Raw genomic sequence first — 26058 nt, 5'->3', positions numbered from 1 at the left:
TGGTATAACGTCCTCTGTATTAGTTACTTTCTCATTGTTTGGACAACAGCTGGCACAGCTGAAAGGAGAAGAGCTGTATTTTGGCTCATGGTTTCAGTCCATGGTTGGCAGCTCCACGGCAGAAACAGGACGGTAGAGGAATATGGAGGAGGAAAAGGAGCTCAACCCTCAGGAGCCAGGAAGCAGAGAGAGAAGTCTGCAGGAGCCGGGGACAAGAATATACTGTTCCAGGTCTCACCTATAGTTTCACACCTCCAGCTGCACCCCACCGCCGAACAGCACATTCACCGATGCGATGACTCAGTGAAGGAATGTGCGGATGAGTATAGCGGCTCCGTGAGCCAATCGTCTTCTAGACACACGGAAACGTGGGGAGAAGTTCTAGATCTAAACCATAACGTCCTTCTATTATTATTTATATATTCTGGATATTAGATCGTCATCAGCTATATGATTTATGAAATTGAACAGCATAGATTATCTTTTCACTTTCTTAAGTGTCTTTTGATGTACAAACGCATTTAATTTTGATGTTCAGCTTCTTTATCATTTTTCTCCTTGCTCTTTAATGTCATAGTTAACAAAAGGTTACCTAATCCAAGGAAAGGAAGATTTAAATACGTATTTCTTTAACATTTTGTGACTTTAGTTCTATTTATTTATTTATTTTTTGGTCTATTTGAGACAGGGTCTCGCTATGCAGTTCAGGCTGGCCTTGAGCTCACTTTGTAGCCCAGGCTGGTCTCGAACTTGCAGCGATCCACCTGACTCAGCCTCCTGAGTGCTGGGATTACAGTTGTGAGCCACCACGCCCAGCTTGTAACTTTAGTTGTATTTCTCCTTCAGGCAGTTTTGGTAGTTTACATGTTTCTAGGCATTTGCTCATTTCATTTCGATGACCTGGCTTCTTGGCATAAACTACTCATACATTGTCTTGTCATTCTTTTTATTTCTATAAGGCTGACGGTTATGTTCCCAGTTTCATTTCTGATTTTAATAAGTTGGGTCTTCTCTTTTTGTGTTTGTTTGGTCAAGGTAAGCATTTATTGGTTCTGTGGATCTTTCCAAAGAGGTTTGATTTCATTTTTCTCTGTTAATTTTCTAGTCATCCTTATTTTATGTATCTTTACCTTAATGTCTGTACTTTCTTCCTCCTTCTTGCTTTCAGCTTAGTTGGGTCTTTAACTGATTTCTTAAGGTGGAAAGTTAGGTATTCACTTTATTTTGTAAAAAAATTTATTAGTATATATTTGTGATACATAATAAGCATATTAAATATAGGGTACTCATGCATACGCATATCAAATCTGGATCCATTTTACTTCCCTTCCCCTCATCTCCCATCTACCCTCATTCCCAGAACTCCTTCCCATCTCCCCAAAGTCTGTCTCCCTGTTTCCTATCATCTTTAACTTTTGCTCTTTAAATCATTTATACTTTGATTTCTCATATAAGACCATGCAACATTCAACTGGCCTGATTTATTTCACTTAGCATTATGGACTCAAGGTGCATCCATTTACCTACAGAGGACTCATATTTATCCTCCTTTACGGTTGAGTAGTACTCCGTTGTAAGATCTTTAATGCAGTTGTTGATAGCTATAAATTTTGCTCTGAGTGAACATTGCTTTTAATGAACCCCTTAAGTTTTGGTATGTTGGTAAGTTTTAGTTCCCCTCAAAGTGTTGTCTGATTCTTCTTGTGATTCCTTCTGTAACCATTGCCCTCAGTGTTGTACATTGCCTGTAAATATTTTTAGCAAATTCCCCTTGGATAGTAGACTCAGTGCTGTGTGAGTTCCTAGTTAGGCAAAATAAATGAAGCTTTTTGAGCCAGCCTTCCCAGGTGCTATTAAGAGAAGAACGAAGGGCAACTCTTTGTAACTGATGCAGAGTCTGTTTTTTCTAGTACTGGGAATGCAGGCTGCTATTTTGAGAATGCAATAGAACTGAGGAATGGGGCAGGGAATATGGTGAGTGCACAGTGGGAATGTAAAGGGGTATATTGGAGAGGGAGAACTGGTGGAGAGGAGTAATTTGAACCTTAGATTTAGATAGACCTGAGTGTGAATTCTGGCCCTTCCACTTATTACCTACCACTTTATGTAAGAAATTCTGCATTTACCCCTTCATCTCTCAATTCCATCATAAGGAGAAGACATTGCTACCTACCTCTTCCATACTTCTGAGGAGTAAATGTACTCCAAAGTGTCCAACACCATTAACAGAACATAGTAGGTGCCCAATAAATATCAGTTCTGCTTTTGTGGACACTACTTTCATGAACGCAGATAAAGACAACCAGCTCTAGTGGTGGCAATGTTTGGAGAGAAGAATACTCATTCCTTAGGTCAAAACACTCAGCCCAGTTCAGATCACAGAGGAGGGAATGGGTCAGTGTGTAAGTGGAAGTAGTACAATGTCACGGTAAGCAGGAAGATTGCAAAATTGCGTATAGTAAATGCAACCTTCATTTTCTATTCAGCTTGATGTTTTATGTCATTATTTAATTTATAGGGACTTCAACTTCCTCATCTATAAAATGTGATAATAATACATCTTGGTCTTAAAGTGACAATTGAATTAGATAAATGTTTTTGACACTGGGCCTGAAAGAAACACAAATTCTAATTTCTTTCCTGGAGGAACAGTAATATCTATTCCAACCAGTGGCAGATGATTTCTAGACTATGAATTTATCTGTTCTGGGGCTGAGAGTGAAAAGTACTAGGGGAGGCTGGTGATGCTACTTCTGAGGGAACTTACTTCCCTATTTATTGCACACATTAAGTAGGCACTTGACATTTTTTTTTGACTAGTGACATGAGGCTCATTTCAATTATATCATGTCATTGTGTGGAACTGGTGGTCTAATTCATATACTATGTAATATTATACTAGTTCTCAAAAAGTGCTACTAATTCATGACTGTTTACCTTGTTTGGCCAAGATGTAGCCAATACCCATTGAAACCCTCAAAAAGAATTGGTAGTCTAAGCTATGGGGTACTGTAGTGGATTGACAACTGATGGTCAACTTGTAACACCCAGATGAACTGAATCAGCATGGTGCTGGGAGTGGGAGGCCCAGCTGAGGATTGTTGTCAGCAGCATAACAGGTAGAACTGGAGAAGAAGGGTGAGACTGTTGCGAGCTGGTAGAAGCTGCTGAGAGCTTGTTGGAGGTGGAGAGAAGCTGTAAAGAGCTGTTGATTTTCTTGGAGGACCTTGTCATGCCAGCTTTCCTGATGAACTTGGCTGTTCTCATTCTCCAAGGAGCTCGGGACATTTTTATCTCTGAGAATGGCTTCGGTTCACTTTGAGAGAGCTCTTGTCCTCACTTTGAGCATTGATTCCTGGCTCTGGAGGGGAAGATGGTGCATTTCTCAGTTTCCTGGAGAAGCTTGCTGCATTGGCTTTCCTGATGGGAACTCTTCTGTCTCCATCATCGGAGAAGCTTGGGACCTCATTGTTGCTGAGGATGGCTGTGGTAATTTTTGGGGGAGCTTTGATTCTTCTTTTGAGCATCATTTCCTGGTTCCAGTGTAGATCTCTCAGCCTGCTAGCACAGATACTTTGTCCCATTAGCACAGACTTTCTAGATTCCACCACTGACCTTTGGGCCTAACCTGTGCAGATTCGTGAAACATGCCTGCATGAGACATTGCTATAGGCTGTAGGTCTTCAGGTGAGCTCATGCAGGACATTGTCGGGATGTCCAGGCCTTCAGCTGGATTCTTCAGTCTTTCGTGTGTGGACAGATTTCCTGCACTCTCTTGTATATGATTCTTTGGGTGACTATTATAAATAATCTTATAAAATACATGTCTTGTATTATATTGTTCACCCTGCAATAAGCTCTAAACCATAACAGGTACAAACCACATGTTCAGGACAGCACAGCTTCTCCATGGCAGGGCCAGAACTCAGATGTAGGTCTCTCTCAGCACTCCCTCTCCTGCCCCAGAAAGCCCTCTCCATTTCCTTACCTGGCCTTTGATTTCCCCTCTACTTTCCCCAGCTGGTCAAGGTTCCTCCTAAATGTAAATCCTCACAGCACTTGTTTCCACTTTCTGCATGGTTTATATACTTTTCTATTAGTCACTGAAGTTACTTGAGTTCTTGTGTTATTTCCCCGAATCAATTGTAATTTCCTGGAGAGGAGGGACACTTCTGCTCACTGTTGTATCAATTGGGAGTTCTTTCATTTTTCCACATTAAGTATATTTTTCCCACAAATAACAATACTGGGAGTAAATGACAGTGGAAAAGCTTCTTAAAAGGCCTAAGCTCTTTCCATTTCCTCTCTACCATACTTAGTGAATGAGATTTTTATTTTCTTCGTTTATTGTTTCACAGTTGCAAGATGGCTATCAAAGACCCAGGTACCTGGTTATTTCTTGAGATCAGAAAAGGGTGGGAGGGCAGTATCCCTGAGCCATCTCCTCATGTCCGTACTTTATAAGACAAGAAAACTCCCAGAAGCTCCCTGATTAGCATTCTCTTACTCAAATCTCATTCTAGCATTGGGTCCCTTTGTCCTCCATCAAACGTACAAACGTTACCATTGTCCCAATCTTCCCCAAATGCAGTGCATTAAAACTGAAGAATTTGAAGACCCTTTTAGAGCCATGATGATAGTTATAATCTATGGAGAGCAAGTAGTAGACCAGAAAGCTGGGGCCACTCTTGCACGCTCCACAGTTATCCAGGATACCTTCCCAGGAGTTGTGCCCGTTTCCAAGCACAACTCTATAGCACCTGAAATTGAAATCATGGCTCTGCAAAGGTACAAATCACATGGAGGGAGAAGTCTTCAGGCGTGCTTGCAGTGACAGTCGCTCAAATGTAAAGTCTGAAAGCAAGGTTCCACTTCAACTTCTTTTTTGATGAACAAGGAGCACTATGCATGGTCTTTGCTGAATCATTACTTTCCTCAGAGAATGTCTTTGTTGATAGCTGACTTTCAGACCCAAGCACATGTTTAGTTATAGCTCCCTAAGGTGTCAACAATAGGTAGAATAAATTTAAAGATGTTGCAGGTGAGCAGCATTTCTCCCTGTATTGTGGTACAAACTGTGTGTCAATTATTTATGAGTTCAGCCCAATTTGTTTAAACCTCATTGACCTTTAATACAGTTATGACATGTGTCTTGACTTGATTCTTCCCTCTATTGATTTGGTCTGGAAAAGTAAAACAAGAGTTGAAATGGCCCCTCAGGGTAAGTTAAAATTGTAGGTTACGGCCACATTAAATTGCTTTAGTATACTTTGTGTCCTTTAGAGTCAGAAAATGAAGCAATAAAGTAGGTTGATGTAAGTAATTCTTGTTTTTAAAAGGACCTTGAAGTGCTCTTAACAATATCATGGATTTGATAAGATCTGCTTCAGACTTCTTAATTTAAAATGAACATAAAGATGGTAAAGCCGAAGGAATGTTGAAATACTAGTGTTGTGCTAACAGCTTTGAGCCAGGGTTCATGGGAGAGGGCCCATAGGAATTTTTCACTATTGTCTGCCATACATGGGGAAAATTAAAGCAGCAGTCATTGCTAGGAATTTCCTGGGGGGCATATCCAGGTGTACAAAATGTTTAGGAGGGTTTCAAATCTTTTTGCTCATTACTTATGTGCCATCAAGTTTAGTGTTTAAAACTCAAGCGATTTTTCAAGTTTTAAATGTTAATGTTTGTGACAGGTAAATCTATTAAATCTGCATGCTGACAACCTTTTCCTCTCCTTGCCCTTCCTCCTCCTGTTTTGTGGGGTTGATGGGCTAAGCAGAAAGCTAGAAAACACAGGAAAAGCAACATAAATTCACAGAAAGAAGGAGAGAAAACACTAGAGGCTGAAGAAAAGAATCGATCATGTTTGAAGGTATGAACAGGGAAAAGGACAAGAACTAAAGAACCAACATGTGAACCTGAGGTCGGTGTGGGGTAGAGTATTGGGCTACTTAGGGAGAGGGAGGAAGGTACTGAGGTGTGGTTTACAGAGAGAAAGTAGATTTCAAAACATCTTGTCAGGTGTAATGATGAGTGGTGTGTTTTGAGCAAGTTATTTAAATTACTTGTTACCACTTCAGAACTTTTTTTTTTGAGATGGGGTCTTGCTAAGTTGTCCAGGTAGGACTTAAACTTGTGATCTCCTCAGTCACCCAGAGTGCTGGGATTACAGGTATATGTCCTCACGCTGGGTTTCTAATTCACATTTACAGAATACTCTGCCCAAAAATCAAATATAGACACTTTTTTTTTTAAAGAGTATGAGTACTGGAGATTTAACCCAGGGCCTTCACACTGAGCTACATTCCAGTTCTTTTAATTTTTTGAAACCTTGAGATAGTGTCTTGCTAAATCACTAAGTTGCCCAGGCTGACTTTCAACTTGCCATCTTCCTGCCTCAGCTTCCCAGAGAGCCAGGATTCCAGATATGTGCTACCATGTCCAGCTATGATTTATTGTTTTCGGTGGACCTGAATTTGGTTTCAAGGTAAACATAAGTCAGTTTGGCTGTATAGTAGCTTTAATATTATCCTCAAGGCTAATATTATATTAGTCATCTCTTGCATTTTAAAGCCAGTTCTTCCTCATATGTCAATACAAATAATTCCATTTATTTATTACTCATGAAGGAAATGTATGACAAAGAGAAAGACATTCAAAGCTGGAGCTAGGTAAGATGGGACTAGGAGGTGAACTAGAAGATGGAATGGTTCTAGAGAACACAAAACCAGGGCCAGAGTTGGCGGCTCTTAAGATAAATGGGCAGTTTAGGGAGAAGCTGTCACTCTAGGACTTTAGGTATTGCTTAATATTGCTTCTTTGTCTTCAGCTCATGCCTTTATATATTTGACTCTAGAGCTCAATTTGCGCCATTAATAACTGCAAGGCTTGTTTAAGCTCTCTTGAGCACTGCATAAATGACATGCTAATTCTGAAGCTCCATGCTCTGAAGATCACATGTCAGTCATAGAGCTCAGGAGCTTCAGTACAAGGATCCCCGAGTCAAAGGTTGTAAAAAATCATTTATGAAGAGGCATCCACTGTGTTGGAACCAGATGAAGTAACAAGTTCGACCTAAGAAATCATATAATTCTTTTGGTCCAAAACTTCAAACTCATTGGTGTTATCAGGATGATATAACACTGGGGAAGGAGTTAGTGCTATTTGCAGACCTGTCTGTCTACCAATATGCACCTACTTTGAAATTGTCTTCTTTGGAAAGATCAGAAAAGATCTATAGAATGCAGTTCAACTGCATTGGTCAGCAACTGTCAACCCGCTCTCTTCAGTCACACGGAAGCCTGAAACCACTTCCCTTCCTTTTCTTTCTTTCTTTCTTTGTACACTTTTATTTCCCAACACAATGTGAATCCTTCAAAATCAAAGGGTGGGAACATCTTTAGAGCTCCGGTTCCAACTGTTCAGATTCGCCTGTGCACTACTGTGGTGTCCCCTCCTCCCCCACCTAGGGTGACCTCTCAGGTGGGAGGGCCCTTCAGGAGTTCTGGGAAATCTCAGGTAGACACATACACCCTAAACTTCTCTTCCAGTGTAACTCTCTGAGAATGTTAGTATGACGAAGAGGGTCTGTGAGGTCTGTATAGGGCTAGAACCACCAAAGGGTCACAGTCATCATACGCCATCCAGCCACAAGGTTTGACAAACTAGGTTTAGAAGTGACTGTGGCTCACAGATGTGCTTCTAACCAGCTTGTCTACTGTCTCTACACAGTTCCAGGCCATGTCACTCCCGACCTTCTATGGGGCAACTTTTCCATTCCAAATGAGATCCCAGCTCCAGCACTGATGTTTGTGGCTGAGGGTGTCAGGATGTGCTGTGCCACAAATAAGGTCATCTGGGCACCCCACACTGTTCAGTAGCAGCCAAGGTAAAAACGTCAGTCCATACCTAACCCTTGGTCCATCTAGGAAACTGTATGAATGTGTCCTGGGGCAGGTCAGGGTTCTCACTGGGAATGGAGAAGTTGCTCATATGGAAGGCCAGGAGTGTGTAGTTAGATGAACATAGCATGGTGGTCAGCACTCAACATGGTGGCCAGCATCACGGTCTTCCCAACTCCTCAGATGGCTGCACCCTACATCTTCCATGTCCAGTGGGAAGCTTGTCCAGTGGGTGAGGGTATCAGAGCCAAATGTTGGGTAAGAAAGCAAGCTCTTGAAATCATTGATATATTTTCCATAGTTTACATGCCCTGGGTTTTCCACCAGAAGGTTCAGAGCAGCTCCAGCTTTCCCTTGTGTGTTCAGAGATCACATGGTTTCAGTCAAGCATTCCGTGGGGGACCCCATCCACGTCAACATAGGCCCAATTGTGGGCTCCATAGAAAGGCAAAGAAGAGACACATGTTGAGTTTCTATATCCTTGAGGAAGTATTGTTCACTATAGCACAAATGCAGAACACTTTTGTCTATATAAACATCAAAGGATAATGGCCTTTTGTAGACTCTCTAGGACACAAAATATCTGGAGTTGCCTCCACTGTCTTTAGTTTTTTCAGAGCAACTTTTTCATATGCAAACTTTGATGCAGATGGAAGGATAATACTCTCTGGTATTTTTAAAAACTCCTGTATAATCTTACTAAAGTAGAACACTTCTTAGTGAGGTCCCCTTGCTCAGTAGAGTGTCCTAGTCATAGCTGGTGGGCTATGTTGCATAGGGTGTCTTGGCCCCATTCCAATAGGCACAGCTGGTCCCGCCTATAAACATGTACATCACATTTGCCCCACGGGCAAGTATATCAGAGAGGGAGGAAACCATGGTCTCAGTCTTGACTGTCCAGTGATGTTCACACCAGTGGTCTAGCTAACCAATATAAAATTCAGAAATGACCAAGGGTCCTTTGGTCTCATTTTTTCTAGAGATTAAAAAGCTTCTTTGATGTCATCACCTACTCCAAAGTACACTATTACATAGAGGCCTGCCGGGTTTTACACCACAGAAATTCTTGTTTTGTTCCAAAAGTGGTGAACAGAAGTACATTGTTACCCCGAAGGCAGTGGAAGCCCTTCTGCAGGAAACCCAGGTGGTTATAATTCCAGGTAAAGTAGGAACTGTATTCATTTTCAACCTGCACAGTTATAGTCAGCCTTCCATTCTGATAGAGGAGAGGTTTTACCTTGGCCAGAAGGACTTTCAGCCACTTATGCACAGCTGCAAGGTAATCTGGGTCATAAGAGTTGAGCAATATATTCTTTCTCTAATAACCAAGCAGGTAATTCCTTCATGTTTCCTTTAGCACAGGTGTAGGACCCAGCCCTCAGCATGACCAATAGTCTAGCTCATGAGCAAGCTGAAGAAATATTCCATGCCATGGTTCCAGAAAGCCTGTAGTGTCCTGGTTAGGGGTTGTGAAAGTTCCCGGGTGTATTCCTGCAGATGGCATTCAGCCCTGCCATCTTAATCTTCAGTAGTGAGTCCTCTTAGGAGAAATGGGGTATCAGAAGCAGTGAATGCTTGCTGAGATGCAGCAAAATGACTCTCCCTATTTCAGGATTCTGTCCTGGCCGTAGTCAGTGGATTCAAATATCCTCTGGAAGGCATTCATCAACTCACCTCACTGCACAAATGGGGACACAAGTCCACTTGAGAGGGTCTACCAGAACCAAACACTTGAAACTATTTCTTAAGCGCTAACAATATGAATGTCCTGAACTAGTTGTGTGGGAGTCAAAGTTCATCTTCCAATCAATGATAAGCATAGAACAAGCATTTAAAACAGGCTTTTACAAGTTTATAACAAGCATCTAAAACTGCTGTAGCTCAGGGCTGGGGATTTAGCTCAGCAGCAAACGTGCTTGCCTGGCAAGCGCAAGGTTGTGAGTTTGGTTCCCGGTACCGGAGAAAAACCAAAAAAAAAAAAAAGAAAAAAATTGCTGTAGCTCTTTGGAGTTTTACATAATCCTGAAATGCTGGTGATCTGTAAATATACACTTAGCACTATTATTTCTATTTATAGAACCAGAAAACTTTGATGCATAAAGGTTAAGTTTGTTCAAATAGTTTAATGAAAGATTTTTGTCTACATTTTGATTTGAAATTCTTGATCCTTTATAATTTTGAAATAAGGGACAATTAATGTAGCTTTAAAACACATTGTATAAATTTTGTAAAAAATTTTAAAGAGGCAATCAGTGAAATGTGTTCTCAAAAATAAGGAATTTACTGTAGATTCTAAAGAAGCATGTAGATTTGGAGGAAGATATTTATGGGAAACAGAAAGAAATGAACAATTATAAGTTGATGCATATTGAATATACATATATACTATACATATTTTACAAAATGCATATTAGAGTAATAGCTAGCATTTTTTGAGGACTTAGTATATATCAGACATGAGATATGTATTTTCTTGTTTAATATTCACAACATCCCTTTGAGATAGGACCTATTTTTAAACTATTTGATAGTTGAAGAAATGAATAGTCAGAGAGATTTGTCTTAAGATCACATGTAGCAGAGTAGGAATTCAGGTTGCTTGATTTTTATAATACCACTTTGCAGAGCCATGGGCCCAGGCTGGGCATGATGAATAAGACTGTAGTATTCAAGGTAGCCTGGCCATGCTTAGCATGGAAGTCTGCCCCGGAGTAAGAAGGGTTTCAAGGAAGCCTTCAGTATCACTTTGAAAGTGTCCCTAAGTTCTCCGGGATCCCTGCTTCAAGCTTTTCATCCCTGTCACTCTGAATTGGACCCTGGACAAAACTTCTTAAGCTTAGAAAATATGACTCTCTGAGAATATAATGAAATTATTCTTTTCACTAAGATTTTCAAAAGAAATCTCAAATGCAACTATAGCTTATCCCTCTTCAATATCTTTTCCTTATTCTGGAAAATTTTCTGAAGATTTTTATTCAATCTCACACTGACTTCCATAGACTAAACTCCAACATTTACTTTCTTTTTAAACAAATTTCCCTTTTTATCCCCAGATTTCTCTTAGCCTTTATTACAACACTTGCTGTATTTCCTGTTGTCATTATGAAACACAACATGACTCAGATTGAACTATTAGCCATTTCAAAAGACCCCCACCCTAGACAACTTTCCTTTTTATTGACTATTCTTCTCTGGCCCTACCAGATAGCTTTATATAGATCTGGGTCTAAGAATTACCAGCCCTTTTTGTTAACAGTTCCCAACTCCCTTTATTCATAATCCTACTGCGTGTAGCTAAAAATATTATTCATTACTCAGAGCATGTATTTCTGTGAATAATTGCCTCCAGTGACTTCTTTACTAGATAATTGGTATTTTTCTTTAAAACTTCCCTATCCATCGGGCTTACTCACAAAATCTATATTCTCTCTTATGTAACTCAGGTCACATTGTGTATTTAGCCCTCCTACCAAGACAAGATTCATTTTGCTGTAATACTTTTTTTCTACCTTGTTTAATCTCACAAAGTTTTAACAGATGCTTCCCTAAAATTTTCAAATAATTCTGTCCTTTCTATTGTCATATCATATCCCTACTCTTAAACACTAAACAAAATAAAAGAATACATGAAACAGAATTTTAAAAACCCAAACAAAAGAAACCAAGCAAAAAAAAAAAAAAACCTCTCAAAGTTCAACTTCCAGAAGATTTATCTTGACTTATTAATGTCTCATTTTCCAATGTGTCAAGAAAATCTCCAACCCAAGCTTTCTCACGTCCCTTTTGTAGTATTTATTAATAAGCGTCTATTTTAAAGTATAGTTATCACCTTGATTAGATCGTAAATCTCCTTGAGGGCAAGAGACTGTGTCTAACCTCTAATAAGTACCCACCCATTTATTAGAGAGCAGTACAACCTCTGGGGGGTCAATAAATACTTGTTGACTCACTGACTCTATAAATATAAATGGCAAAATAATCAGACATTCTGCTAGCACCTAATTTGCTCCCTGTAGGTAAGTTTGTCTCTTTGGTAGCATTGATTCTTTCAGGCCACCGGGGTTCCATTTAGTGAATTACAGCTGCCATGTGCTAACTGGTACCCTGGTGGCCTGAATGAGTTTTAGAGTCTCCCAAATGAAGGACCTTTCCCGAGAGAGTGACTCTGACTCTTGCTAAATTCCTAGCCTGGACTATATTTTTGTCCATAGCATTTTCTGTTTGAGATGTACAATTCCTTTGCCTTCAGGCCTTGTAGCCTTTTCACAAGGCAGAAACTCTCAAGTCATAAACAAATAACAAATGCACTTCATTTACTATATTCTTGCTATTTTACATTTTTAAAGGAAAGTATTGTTGGATTAAAGTGAATGCCATGCAGGAAATTCACAATTTTCCTTGCAGCATTTCAAAATGAGCAGCTTTCCAACAGATCCAGCTGTCAACAGTGCCCTCCTACTGTTTGACTCACATTCAGAACTCATTTCTATGTACACTACAAAACAAAAATTTTGCAAAGCATTAAAGGAGCATAGAATACTCCCTAGGTGTTTCTTCCTTGAGCCTTGGCTCCCAAAACTTTTCTGCTTTGCCTGGTATTCTGTACCAAACAATAATCCTTTATGCAACTGTAGAAAACCTACAACATGATAAAGTTAAGGGGTAAATTCATTGCATCTCAGCAGGGAATCTCTGCCTTGGATCCTCAGGAATCTGATGTCTTTTGTTATGTTGAGAGCTAAACATTGCAGGCAGAGTCTTAAGAAGTGGTATGAGTCTTCTGGAATGCAAAGACACCAAGTTCCCAATTCCCATAACAGGAGGGAAATGCTTATGAATTCAAGAGATTTATGAGCAATTTTTCTCTTGAGTTAAAACACAGTTCCATTCTGGATAAGTTGTGAGAAAGGTAGTGCTATGCTCTGATAAGACCTCTCCATCCTGATTTCAGATGTTTGGCAGGCCTTGCCCTCCTTCTACATATGCCTCTTGCAGTGGCAATCGTGTGGGCTACCCCTATGTCACTCCAACCAGCCACTAGCCCTGGCTGTGGAGCCAAAAGAGTAGCTGTTTTCGTTGGCCTTTCATCCTGCTGGGAACTGCTTTACCTGCCTGTTTTATCTGGAGTTTTCTTCAGCTCCAGTTTTGTACTTCGGGATTTCTTGTTTTTGTTCATTTGTGTCACTGTGTCTGCATTCTTGTTTCTTGCCAGCATGAGCTGCCTTTGAACCCCAAATAGAGTTGGTTCTCTGTGATTATCCCTGAAAGATCCCTGGAGGAAGCTGAGACTTATACTGTATAATTGGTGCACAATGCCATTTATTGAATAAATTCCTATTTATATGAAGCTCTTCTCAATAATAAAAGTTAGCATTAGTTGAACATTTTCTGTGGGCCAGGCCTTATAATGGGTGCTTTTCATGTTGTACACAGATGTGTGGTCTTGTATACACAGCAACATTTATCATTGTTATTATACCTACTTATTAATACTTGTAATTTATCCTTTAAATTACTAATTTTAAAGAGTGGAGATTAAATCTTACTTATCTTTATGTCCTTCCTCTCTAAACTTAGAGATTGGCACCACGTAAATTGCTTAGTAAATGGTAATGATAATATTGGTTTGGTAGAGACATCGTTATAAAATACATTTTAATTTACAGAACTTTATTCAAGTTTCCATCACTCTTCTACCATTATGGCTTGCAATTTTGGCACTCCTAAGGGGAATATTTACAGACTACTTGGGCAATTTACAATTATGCTCTCTTTATCTGCACTACTAGCTAATCAATTGCATATTAAAATAAAGGATTTGTTTGAATAGTTGGGCTTAAAATATTTTCGTACTGCAAGATCATTACAACACAAACAGAAGCATCACTTTTAGCAACAGTTTAGCAAACAGCCTGAAGTAAGCCTCCACTTCATAAGACAGTACTACAAATGGAAGTCAAGGTTCTGGGCTACTATTCTTATTCCCTCTGCCTTTTTGATTGAATGTATTTAAATACCTCCTAGGGATTTGACAGGTATGTAGATGAAATGTCTGAAGTGGTTAATCTAGGTGTATTTGCTTGTCTGTTTGTTTGTAGTAGGGTTTGAACCCAGGACCTCCCACATGTGAAGCAAATGCTACACCCTTATTTTAAAAAAATATATATTACTAATAAAACAAGAAAGTATCGTAATTTAGTACAGAGAAGATTGTATTTCTAATTCTAATTCCTGATAAAATAGTATATTGATGGTCCAATTTAACTCATCACTTTTTCTTGGAAAAATGCTACAGTAAGGAAGTGTTCCTTGTTTAATTTGTAACTTACCAACTTCTCAAATGGACAGTGTGGTAGACATTTTATCTGAATTAAAATATTCTTTCTGAATTCATATTTTGCTCTTTGTTCTAATTTCTTCCTGTAGATTTTCTTTTTTGTGTATGTTTAATATAAATGTGAAAAAGAACCCCAAATCTAAAATAATAGATGGAGGATAGGAAAACATAGGCTGATTATTGCAAGACTACTTCATATATTATATAAAGGCAGCGTCTCAGCAATTTATTTAGCTGTGTCTGGGTGCTTGCTCAGGGAGCTAGAAATCTATTCTTTCATTCTATCAACAGCTCTTGCTGTCAATTAATTAGAATATATATTCCTATTAATTCAAGGATGTGTGCTGCCTTCTCTATGTACAGTATAAGCATTTCCATGAAACTACATCTGTCGCTGGTTATAACATGCTGCCCTCCCACTCTGAACTTTACTGTTTTCTTTATTCCAATCTCCATATTGCATGCTTACCAAACCATACAGATGCTTTTTTTTTGCACTGGAAATACATTGCTACTTTTAATAGTATTTTAAAATGTTGAGTATGTAGATTTTTAACTTGAATTCTTCACACACATGGCTAAGTAAAACCTGTTAAACAGATCAGGAAATTAGGCCACCTTTTATTTGGCTATCATATTCAAATCAAGCAGTTAGACATCTTCCAACCATGATTTGCCCCATGGACAGAACAATCTTGCAGATACTACAGCCCCATGTTACTTTTGAAATAATCTTGGCAGTTTGAAAATAGAGGTCCTAAGCCCGTTGTCTTCATTCTCAAACCTGCATTTCCTTAGAGAATTGTGCACTTTGGCTCGTGCCATTTCAGTATTTCCTCTCACTTCAGCTAGAAGTCCTAAAGTCATCCCTGACTTACATCGCTTATTTTCCATGTCCAGTTGATCATTGGACCTGTCATTTCTACCTCAGAAGCATCGTTGGGCTAAGGTTCCTTTTTATCATCCTCATGGTCACTGGCGTGGACCCTCATCATTTTGTTTGTAGAATTAATACAGCCTCCTATCTGCTGTCCCTGGCATCTATCTTCTCCTCAAGTCTATTCTTCACATAGACACCAGAATGATTTTTCTGAAAACAGTTCTCACCAAGTGACTTGTCTCCTTCAAGACCTCAGCAGGAATCTTGTAGTTCACAAGATGCACTCCAAACCCTGTGCTGGACAGACAGGACTCATGCAGTTGGGCAGCAGTTTACTTCTCCAGTCACAGAGCACTGGCTCTGGTTATTTTGAATATGGACTCTCCTTTCTGGCTCCAGTCCAAACTCTCAGGTTAATTGCTTATATTAATTAATGCAAGTTTTCCTGCTGCCTGGGATAGTTCTTTTCTCCTTCATCACTTGGCACACTTACCTTTTCAAATCATGCTACTATCACCTCCTGTTGCAGTGGTTCTGGATATCGATAGACAAAATTATTGTTACATCCTCTAGACCTTTTCATTATGGTGCTGATATTTCTTCTATTATAACATGTATTACTTTGTTTTAACGATCTATTAACAGGTCAGCATGTCATCTTTTGGGCAAGATGAATCTCCCAATATGTGATTCACATTTGAATTTACCAAGTAGAAGGACATTTCGTAAGTGCTGCAGGAATGAACGAATGAGCCATATTGATCCCTTCCCTATATGACGGTGCTTTGTTACTATGTGCAGTGATACATTTATTCATGTGTGCTTCTGCTATAACATGAAATATGCCTTCCTGAAAAATTTGATATTCTACAAAAACAGACAAACATAATAAAAAGAGCTCATGGGACTGAGTAATTAAAATCTCATACAATTTATAATCAGAGCCCTAATAAAACAGTATTTGGTATTTGAGCTACATTTGATCTCCCTAGAAGCTTCCTCACTGCAGGTGGACACCGCCATAGTTGATACCAATACCAAATGATAATAATGGAGTGAAGATTCTGATATTACTTTGATAAGTAGGGATGGAGCATTGCTGAGATAATGTAGATAGGAATGGAGTCTGAGCTGATGGGGTGATTTTTAAGGTGGGCTCATGGGTGGTGCAAGCTAACACCGACCTGGAGTCTTCTTGGGCTGGGGAAGCTGCCTCCCTGGCAGTGATCTTCTTCCTTCTCTGTCCCTAGCTAGTTCATGGCCCCTGTTCCTACTGGGTGATCCTTTGCTTTTGCTTTAGCTCCCACTGGGCATCTCTGGCTCTGCACCAACGCTTCCCTGTGTCTCTTGGATGTGGGAGAATTTCCTGCTGGACTAATTTCTAGGTTATTTCATTGGTCCTTGTCTGGCTTCTCAGCTCTTTCATCACTGTATTACCATTTCCTTGTATCAGATTGTCTCTACATAAAGCATTTAAAGTGTGTTTCCTGAATGGACCCTAACTGATGAGAGTAAAATTAGATATACTATAGGTTCTCACTGCCCAACTTGTAAGAAAAAAAATTCTATGTCTGCATTCATTCTGAAAAAGGTCTATTGGTCTAATGTTGTCACTGGAAATGTTGGAGAAGTCTTGAGAGCAATTCCTGACATATTAAGAAAGCCCATGAACTGTTTCCTAAGAAGTTTTCACAGCCCCTTGATCACGTACTTGAACTCTGACATTTCTCTCATCTAGCAAAGGAGCTGTAGAGCTATGCTGCTGATGGTACACAGGACAGAACCTTGATGATTGTGTCTGAGACTGTGATACTTAAAGATTTTCTGATTTTCTTCTAAGGTGTTAAGCAACAGAGAAGTGACTAAAATGTTCTGAAAATTCCAAAATTTCTTTTGCCCTTGTTTTTGACTAATTTAATTCAGGCTGAAAATAAGCAAGTTGCAAGCCCTTTGTGGCTCTCTGCAATGGAAAATATAATTTAAGAAGGAATATTCTTAGTAGACTCTAAAAAGTGTATACTAGCACCTCTTGCAAAAGATGATTTTTGACGTCTCCAAAAGAACTGAAGAAAGACGGAGCAGGATGTGGTGGCATACACATATAATCCCAGCATTCTGGGAGGTTGAGGCAGGAGGATTGCAAGTTTGAGCCCAGGTTGAGCAACTTAGCCATTTAGTGAGACTCTGTCTCAAAATAAAAAAAAAGAAAAGAAAAAAAGATGGAAGCTTATTCATACCCCACCTAACATCTGCTACTGTAACTAATCCAACTTTTATTTATTGATGCAAGGTTCTTAAACCATAACCACACAGACTAAGAAAGAATAATGCGGCTCTTTTGAGTTGGGATTAAGTTGTGTTGGTTAATGGATTTGGAAAAGCAATATTATACTTGGCTTCTAGATAAATACTGCAGAGACCTCTTGTAAATCCTCCAGTAATTTTTTGTAATCTTTCACAAGTACTAAAATCATGGCTGTGAGGCAGACAGGAGAAGAATCCACAAAGAAGACATCTGTTATTGTTATATCAATGATGATATATGCCCAACTCTGGAATAACAACATTTAACAAGAAATGGAACCTTATCCAAAATGAGATCTCACTTACTTCCATGACTTCATTTGCCACATTAATAAGAGTAAGCTGAAGTTTGTAATTGGGTGATCTTATCTATTAGCATTAGTAATACATCACAGGTATAAGGCTTTATATTTTGGATGAATGGAATTTAAAATGTTAGAAAAATCCTATGCTAACATGTAGCCTGCATGGACAGATGAAGTCAATGATATATGGAATAAACAAAATATATTAGGGTTATTTGCCTTTTGTTCTGTATTTTTGAAAGAAATTCATTCACCTTTCCAATTTTTTGTTTGTTACAAACTTACATTATTTTTATAATATATTAGAACAACATTGAAATAGTGTTAAGGTTTATATTCAAATATTAATATTTAAAGATTATTTAGAGAAATAATTTATTGCTTGATTCTAATGCATTTTTCCAACTTACATGCAAAAATCTAATTAAATTCTAAATTCCACAGGTTATGTTACCGTATGATCAAGGTCTTTTAAGAATCCTGGAGTAGGACTTTGAAGATGTGGGAATCAAAAGAACTTTAAGCAGGCACTTTTAGTATGCCTTTAAAGGATGTCCAGGATCTCTGTCTTTACTTATCTTCCCACTGACTCCCTTTGACTCCTGTACTTTATATACTATGAAAATAAATGTTAACTCTGCTCTCAACATTGGATGGTGGCGATTCTGTACACTCGCCGATTTCCCCTGAGTCTCCTGCTCCATAACGCACACAGAGGAAAAGACCTTGCTTCATTTGGAGGTTTTCAGCTCAAGCTATATTTTATCCTTTTCCAGGCTTTGTTAAAGCTGGTGACAAAAAGTGCCAGAGTTGAAATGTATAAATCTGCTTAGAAGGTGGGTCTTAGAGTCCTCTAGAAAAGTTACAATGGGAATTTTGGAACCTCCTTTTTCTTAAGCTCCCACGACATGTTTTCCTGGCACTTCTCCATGTGTAGGCCAACCTTTCTTTGTCAGTTTTCTTTACTAACTCATCCTTTCTCCCCACTTTTGTATGTAAGGACATCTAGATCTCTGTCCCTGATCATATTCAATACCTTTGTTGTTCTATCTAGCATACTATTGGTACAGAGTGAGGGAGTAGAGACAGAATGACAGGCAGGTGATTAGATGAGCCCTGCCTAAGACCCTCAGTGTATCTTAAAGCAGCCTACATCATGGCATCTTAAATACGTGGTAACATTCTTTCCCTCTGAATCTATGAAGAGCATCCCTTCTTTTTTTTGGTTTTTCTCCGGTACCGGGAACCGAACTCACGACCTTGCACTTGCCAGAGCATCCCTTCTTGACTCTCATTAGGCCTGCTTGCAGGTGACAAGTTGGAAAAGTGAGTTTATTTTTTTAAAATTTGGTTTATTAAAAATTAGATTTATTTTTAACTGGCACATAACATAAAAATCATACATATGTATGAGGTACCATGTGATGTTGTATTTCTTTTTATGTGTGTATTTCTTAATATCAAACTATTATTAATACAAAAGTTTTTTATAAAGAACATTTAACCGTAACTGAGAAGATTGAGAGTATATATAATATAAAGTTAGTTAATCACTGATGATAACAATCTATTAACTTCAACAGGTTCTATTAATATATCAATAGACACATTGCCAGCCTTTACTTTCCTTAGTTTTGTTAAGGCTGTAACTTTGTGTAAGTAGTAAGTTCCTTCCCTGACAAACACAGTCCTCAATCCTTGGGCTCCAATCTGAAGGCTGGGAAGCACATTAGATTTGCCTCTGCAGGAAATGGGATCTAGAGTTAGCCTTATTCCTGTATGATCTGTAAGACCTGCCCCTACTATCAGCTCTGCTACTCCTCTGTCCTCTGGCTTCCCTTTGTCCTTCTGCGCATGACTCATGAGTGAGTGAGCAAGTGAGTTCAAAGGCATAACCTTGTCCTTTCACATGAGCATTCCTAGATCTTGTAGCTGCTGGTTTTCTGCCCTAGATTTCAGACCACAAAAGGTACCTTGTACCTCTCGCAGTCATCTTTATGAAGGACTAGAACCTGTCCCAGGTACCTCTAGCTTTTAAATAAGATCCTGATCCAGAAGCTGTGCATTGTCACACACTAAATTTGATGAGCACAAGGTGCAGAGCATGGTAGCAGCAGTCTTTACTAGCATATGAACTCTGTGAATTCACTGGCAGAGCTCTTCTAGGTGACAGTGGCCAGCTCTGCTGTTGGACAGCATTCTATCCAGGTCAGTGTCAACCTGCTTGTTTCCTCATTTTGCCCATATACATTTGACAACTTTCATTGGTTTCAAAATATTAGGCCAGCCATAATGAGCCAAAATCATGGGTTATTTTAAATGTGTCTAGTGGGTTACATTATTCCCTCAAAAATAAGATTTATTAAATAAATAAAGGGTATTGTCTCATTCAGCGTGATGAGACAGAGGACTTATTTCTGTCCTCAAAGTGTTTACATTCCAATGGGAAAGTCCTCGCATTTGCATGTGCATTCTCTCTCCCTCTCCCTTCTCTCCCCTCTCTCCTACCTCCCCTGACCCAATAATGCGATATAAATGCTAATCAACCCAGTAAGAAGTGGTTCCAGTAGAAGGAGTTCAAAGAAGAGAAGGAAGACTCTGCAAGGGTGGGCAGAGATAGCTTTATGCAGGACATAGGACATGGAGATTGAATTAACAAGCTGAGAAAGAAAGGAAAAAGCAAATATTGGAGAAAGCATGAACACAGGACTGAAGGCTTGCCAGTGCTGTCAGAATCAGATATTTAGAAAGGGGCTGTGAGGAATGGACTTCTTGTACTTTCAGACATTCTCAGTTGGAAGGGGTAAGGCTTTTTGAAGCCTACAGCAAAATTGGAAAAAGCTTTCTGGCCTCCAAGCTTTGGAAGTAACATGCCCTATTAGTGGCAGCCATCAAGGGAAGAGAGTTGGCCTTAGCAATGACACAACAAGAAACCTGAGACATCCTGCTTTCCATTTAGTTCCTACTTCCATAAGGGCAAAGACTGATCCTTTTTCACTTATACTCAAAACCTCCCAGGCCACATTTATATATTGCAATTACATTTCACATGTACTGTAAGTGAAGCTTAGAGAAATATGGAATGGGACTTGTCCTGGCGATGGTACCTGCCCTTCCCTAATGAAGGGAAACATCAATTCAGATTGCTTTACCTATTATTTTAAGCATGAAATGAAGGTACGGTAGGGCAGGAAAAGGGACAGACTGAGAAAGGGAGGGAGAGAGAAAGAGAGAGAGATTGATGTTTTCTTTTTGAACCAGCTGTAGTGGATTGACAACTGTGGTCAATTTATAACCCCCAGCTGAACTGAGTAAGCATGGTGCTGGGTGTGGGAGGCCCACCTGGGGATTGTTGCCAGCAGCATAAGAGGCAGAACTGGAGAAGGAGAAGGAGGCTGAGAAAAGCTGTTAGGAGCTGTGAGAGGCTGTGAACTTGGCTGTTTTCATCCTTCGAGGGGCTCAGCACCTCGTTGGCACTGAGAATGTCTTTGGTTCACTTTGGGGAAGCTCTGGTCCTCACTTTGAGCATTGCTTCCTGACTCCAGAGTGGAAGATGGTGCACTGCCAGTCTCCTGGAGAAGCTTGCTGTGTTGGCTTCCCTGATGGGAACTTGGCCATCTTGATTATCGGAGGAGTTTGGGACCTCATTGTTGCTGAGGATGGCTGTGGTATCTTTCGGGGGAGCTCTGGTTCTTCTGAGCATCGCTTCCCAGCTCCAGTGCAGACCCCTCAGCCTGCTAGCACAGATCCTTCATCCTGCTGGCACAGACATCTTAGATTCCACCACTGACATTTGGGCCTTCCCAGTGCAGATCTGTGAAACAGGCCTGCATGAGACTTTGTCATGGGCTCTGGGCCTCCAGTTGGATTCGTGGGAGGCACTGTTATGAGCTCTAGGTATTCAGCTGGACAAATGCAGGACACTTCCGTGGGATCCAGGCCTTCAGCTGAATTCGTTGGTCTTAGTGTGTGGACAGATTTCCTGCACCCTTTTGTATATTGTTCTTTGGATGACCGTTATACCTAATCACATAAAATATGTGTCCTGTATTATATACTGTTCCCCCTTTCTAAAATATCCACCAAACCAACACACTAGCCATGAGGCCAGCTACTTAGAGTGTTGCAAACTGAATTTAGCCCTTAAACTGTGTTTGGAAATGCAGAGGACCTCTGGAACGGCAATGCATAGTGAAGTACATAAAATGTGAGCTAGTAACCTTTTCTCCTCCCAATTTCTGTGCCTGTTTTCTACTTGCCACCACCCTCCCTCGGGTGTTTGAGACCCCATGTGTCATCTTACTCACGACTGTTCCTTAAAAAGAGAGCATTTTAATTCAAATTTTCTCCTTTCTTACCCCATCCACAACTCCTCCTGTCTCCATAACAGTTCTAATACATACCACTATTCCATAACTATACTAATTATGCCACTATTGAATGCTTATAATGTACCTGGCCCATGCATTATTTCATTTAATGCTTATCCTCTCATGAGCAAGCATCACCTCTGTGGGCTGGATGTATAGTGAGCACTCCAAGTTCTCTGCCCAGCAGTTTCCTTATTTATGGAGTATGGAGAAATACTCACCTATTCATTAGTTTCAGTGAAAATGTGCTAAGCTAGGGCTCAAACTTGTGGGATCTGATGGAAATTTGTGTTTATCTCATTCTACTGTGCTACAGCAAATTTTCAACTCTGGTTGTGGGGCAAGGGATATGAGATTTTCCCAGACTACATAAAGTGTAGACTGGCAGTTAAATTGGAATTTCATATCAGAAAATAGATAGGTTTTTTATAACAAATATTGCACGAGACATGCTTATGCTTTTAACTCATCATTGACTTGAAATTTGCAACGTTTTTCTTTCTAAATCTGGAAACTGTGTAAGTGCTTTGAAAATCACACTTGTAGACAATTGCTGAAGTGTAAGGAATGCACCCCTTGGGGCTAAAAAGAGGTAATCTTTTATTATCACATCATAGCCAGTTGGGATGGAAAAGTGTCTTAAAAGTTATCTCATCGTCCTTTTACCAATAAGCAAACTAAAGAATTGGATGGGACTACAATTTGCACAAAGTTGTGATACTTATGGAGGACAGAGACAAAATTTCAAGTTAGGGCCCTGTTGTCCTCATTCAATGGTAAATCCATGACACATAGAATTGTTGAAAAGTTTAGAATTCATCTCAGGTTTGCTGGTGAAGGAGTCATTGTTATCTTATATATTGTAGCTTTACAAATATTTTGGCCAAAATGATGATTTGATGTTAATCTGGTGCTTGGTACAATGCTTTATATGAAATAAGCATGCTATGAATGCTTGTCAATATGGATATGTGTCACATATGCTAATATAACCACACACACACACACACACACACACATTAAGAACTGAGACAATATGCTCAGCTCTTCTAAATGTGCTACCAGATCCCCCTCAGTAAATATGAAACATGTCCACTGAGTTTCGATATCCCCAAAGCCTATCATATCTAATAGAAAATCTAGGGTGACATGACATCCAAATTAGGGGAACAAAAGAAACTTAAAGCTGTGCTATTTAGAAAGATGATCAGTCTTGAGACATGTTGTAAGTATAAATTATACCCTAATTTCAAAGACAGGACAAAAAAGTATAAAATATCGTAATATTTTTATATTAGTTGCATTTAAAAATTTTTTGATATAGTAGTTTACATAAACTATGTTATTAAAGTAATTTAAATTTTTTCTAAAACCTTTTTCATGTGGCTACCATAAGCATTTGAATTATATAAGTGTATCAGCTTATATTTCTTTTGGACAACCCTATTTTGGAGAGTCACTATTTGCCTAAAGACACACAGAGGAGAGAGAGTGAGAGAGATTAGAACACACACGCATGAAGGCCAAAGGATGGCTAAGATATACATTTCTTGTCATCTTTCTATGCCAGTATTTGACTCCTTTATTTGCTCATTGAATATTTGTAAAACTGTTTTGGAAAGTGCAAACCATTATGGGACTATAGTGTATCTTAATAATAGTTGATTATTGGATTTTCCTTTTAGAACTCAGCAAATAGTTACTGGTCTCAGATGGGCTCCCCTTTTTGGAGCAAGTTACTTAGGCTGAGCCCAATTAAACGCCTCAGTTGCCACTTCTATAACCCAGAGCCTGTCATAGTTGAAGGTGGCTACCAACATCCATAGAACCCAGGACTCCGAGAACAGTGAATAGTGTTGTCCCATTGTTGCTGACAGATGGGAATCATTCACTTCTTAGTGTCTGTTTTCTGAAATGCTTTTGAGTTCACACATCCCACTGGGGCTGTTGCCATGGTCATATGCTTTATGGTGTTAGGCCTTTGCCTCTTACTTTTCTTTTGCGGAAAAGTGAGAGCCTTGCTGCAAATTTCACAATTGTAAAAATATTTTACTAGTCAGTGCCTTTGTAATCTCTTCTTGTATTTCCCATTAAATTTGGTTAACTCACAGATCCAGATAATAAAAACTATCAGATAGGCAGGGAGGCACAGTTAGATTCCATCTCATTAGAAAGTGCCCTAAAAAAGTCTCCTGCCAGAGGATTTACATTCTAAAGTCTCCTCTTGTTTTGTCAATTCTAGGATTTTAACTCTTTCATTTGGTATGGAGGTTCTTTTGTAATTTTGATTAGTGACAAAAGCCAAAATCTCTCTTTGTGGTGTCAACATATCCCTTCTAGAAGAAAAGATGCATATTTTGGGGGCATTTTCCCCCCTTTTATCTTTGTTAGTGCATCTGCACTCCACCTGACCTTTTCTGGTTCTGTTTTTAATTCTCCTTCTATACCAGCTTTTAGTGGAGACTGTGTGCTTTAAGTAACGAAGGTCAAATTTCTGAGCCCTTGTGCGCTTACCCAATGATTTCTAGCCCTCTTTAATCCTTCCCTACACCAACTGCTGCAGTAATGAGGGCCAAGGGGCGGCTAAGGATTGAGGTCATGGGCTTTCAGTTTGTAGTTATATATTTCTCTGGTGCTTACATGGAACAGCTCCTTTTAGTTGCCTAGAGGGGTTAAAAAAAAAAAAAAAAAGAGGAGAAGAAGAAAGAAATCCTTGAATTTCATTAAAATCCACTGATACTCTTTGGTATGTCTTTTCCTGCCACATTGTACATCTGTGTGGGCAAAAGACAGGAGAATCTCTTGTAAATCATAAAAGGAATGCATCTGAGTGAACGTAGTAGATGCTGCCACTGGCCCGTCCAGAGGAAGCTGTGGTCTTCTGCCCAGAGGTTTCAAAGAATGGGGGAGTTTCTCATTGGCCAAAGAGCCACCCTCATTCCTGCTCTCCATAAAGGCCTATCACCCTTCCTATGTTCATGGCATTGAAAACGTCATCTCTTTAAATCTCTGCAAATTTGCATGAAGATAGAACTGAGTTACTAATCCAGGACTTGTTCAACATATTTGTGATTATTCTACGGCCTTCATTGTAAAATAAAACACATTTAAACTGTTAGTGTGGAAGAATCATGTTGAAAATTTTAATGGGAGCTCAGTTGAATTACAGACCCTATATGAAGCTTTTATTAGAGTTTTGTACTATAATAGTGTTATATTTGGTGAAATGCCAGGAAAGAGTTTTTGACATTATTTTACTTATTTCTGTATTTGTTTGTTCATTTACTTATTCATAGGCATTCAACAAATACTTATTGGGCACCTATTGTACGCCAGGAAATGCTCTGTCTACTGACATTTAAGTATTGGTACAGAATCAAGCAAGTATTTAGACAATTCAGGTACTGTTTTCATCTGCTAATTATTAGTTTTTAAAAACTTTCTCTTGGTATGTGTTTAGCAGTCTACTCAATCTCACAGGTACGTAGGTATCAGTTCTACCCCTTAAGGAGTTTACATTTCATTAGAGGACTATGAAACATATATCAATAGCTATAAGAACACATGTGGCAAATGCCACAGAGGCACACGGGAAGTGCAATGGTGTTGAAGTAATATACACAGTGACTTTCAACAGTAAAGGCACCTCCTAGATACCAACGGAAATCAATAGAGGACATGGCACATAGAATAGATCTTGAGGAATCCTAGCAAGAGTTCAGTAATAGAAATAAGAGATTCCAGAGGGAAAGACTATTAAAAAGATATCACCAAGTCTGAATTGTATGCATACTATATGAAATAAAGTTTTGTCTCACAAAACTCTATAGTTAAGGGCCTTGAATGCAAGGTATAAGAATCTGAAGTGGACTTTGCAGGCATTATCAGAGATGCCAAGTGATGAAAGAATGGGTTTCCACATTTACACTTCCTTAATCTTGAAGGCTCTGAGGATCAT

General features: G+C 39.3%; 1 pseudogene; it reads right to left on the bottom strand.

The window, feature by feature from the left end:
* Positions 1–238: 238 nt before the first annotated feature.
* LOC102004478 lies at positions 239–25052 on the bottom strand (annotated as a pseudogene).
* Between the last annotated feature and the right edge of the window lie 1006 nt (positions 25053–26058).

Source organism: Chinchilla lanigera, unplaced genomic scaffold (assembly GCF_000276665.1).
Source record: "Chinchilla lanigera isolate Chin_1 unplaced genomic scaffold, ChiLan1.0 scaffold00015, whole genome shotgun sequence".
Lineage (NCBI taxonomy): Eukaryota > Metazoa > Chordata > Mammalia > Rodentia > Chinchillidae > Chinchilla > Chinchilla lanigera.
Note: the sequence above shows the minus strand (reverse complement) of the source record. Positions and strands in the feature narration are given on the sequence as shown.